Source organism: Alligator sinensis, unplaced genomic scaffold, assembly GCF_000455745.1.
Source record: "Alligator sinensis unplaced genomic scaffold, ASM45574v1 scaffold486_1, whole genome shotgun sequence".
Taxonomy (NCBI): Eukaryota; Metazoa; Chordata; order Crocodylia; family Alligatoridae; genus Alligator; species Alligator sinensis.
In genome coordinates this window covers 647059-648977 of record NW_005842053.1, presented here as the reverse complement: position 1 = coordinate 648977, position 1919 = coordinate 647059, and positions in this window count along the sequence as shown.

Sequence of the window (1919 nt, the reverse complement as noted above, 5' to 3'; positions counted from 1 at the left end):
AACTGATGAACTCATTGGAGAAAAGAGATGGGATCTGACACAAATCAGAGGTAGGAGGTTTTCCCAACCCTAGACCCTGTTAACTACAAGAACAGATGCCAAAGACTGTTTGGTTGACGTAGCTGGATTTGCAAGCCATTCTACAATGTCTTAAGGAAATGTTACTGTTGTGCAAAAACTCATATAGTACGTTAGGCCACAACTAGCACTTTTACACACAAAAGAAAGCAACATTCCAACTAATTTGTGAGGGATTTGAGAAAAGGCCCATCTCCTTGTTCTGTATTTGTACAGCCCCTAGAGTGATCAAATTCTCCCACGTGACTGGCACTTTTAAACATGATGGTACTAATACATTACCTCTTGTGCTACCAATACTAAAAAAAAAAAATGTATTGAAAGTGTGTTGTTTCAAATAATTAAAAATATATGTGGTATAAAATGAGTGCGACTTCACTGGACGTTCATTTGCTCATGTCAGTGTTGAATGTGATCAACTGAGTTAGGAAGGAATAAGACAGTGCTTTTTATGAGAACTGGTGGTTTTAATTTAATCAAATCCATTCATAACCACAGAGTAATACCATGTTTACCTTAGAAATTGTAACTAAGCTGTCTCTAATCTTGCTCTCTAAGTATGCATGTAGTCTGTGTTTCTTCAGTATCTGACCAATAGTATAGCTTGAAAAGCCTAGTGGAATTCAGTAGCCTGAGAACCCATTTCATTTATATTCAAAATATATCACTGTGACATGCTACCCTGAGCAGCAGATTATAGCTTCCTTTAGAAATCTGAAGTGGTAATATGATGAATTCTGATTAGCTTTCTCTCTTACCTGTGAAAAAGTGGCAGATTACACACAGTTTTGTTAGCTAGGCGAGCCTTTGCAGAGTTATCATTCTGTCTTTTTAAAAATCATTACTTACTGTTTACTTTGTGATTCCTGTCTGCATCTTGCAAGGACAAATAGTCAATTATCTGGCTCCATAATAAGCTCACAAAATGCATACACTTTTATATATTTTACTTGTTTTATTGGCCATAGGAAAACTATTGTAGTAGCCGGGCATCATTTATATAATCACAAAAATGTAACTACTCCAAAACAGAAGAAGATAATCACCATCGTCTCATATCATTTAATGAGGTTCTGGAGAAATAAAACTACTCTTAGGACGACATTTTCATGTCTTCAGCTGAAAGGGTGTTCAGTGTCAAAGTTAATGTAACATAAACCTGAAGCAAACTGATGTTTACAGCTGTTCTGCTGAACATATAGGAACGACTCTGAACATGAGAAACTCTCTGCAGCTCCCTTCAAAATCACAATGCAAGAGTGTTCTGAGGTCATCATGAGGCAGCTAACATTGATTAATGTTCTTCTATAGTAATGACACTGTAAGTTTATGGATATACTGGTGAACTTTTGCCAAAGCTCACTGAAAACAGCTGCAAGGCAAGACTGACATTTAACCTCCCCTGTTTAAGACAGGGACTCCTGGCACAAATACTGTGCTAGAAGCACACAACCCATGGGGTTACCATTACAAAAACAGATTTGGCCAGCAGGACATGTTTACTTCCTGAACAAACTCTTGACACTTTACATGAAACTGTAATCACACAATCATACTTGGGAGATGAGGGGTTGAAACAAGCATCAAAAAGAAAAGGAGAATTCCTGAGATAATCCAAACAAATACATGCTGTGCTTAATTTCTGATCTGACAACCTCCTCTTGGGACTACAATCAGCAGAATTTTTACTCTGGCGTTAGGAAGAAACAGTTCTTCAAATAAAAGCATGTGACTGAATCTTTACTTCTGCAGACAAATCAGCCTCTCTACACTTGGCTGTAAATTTATCTGAGAGAGTATCATAAGAAATTGGAGTATCATAACGTATTGGAAGCGTATCA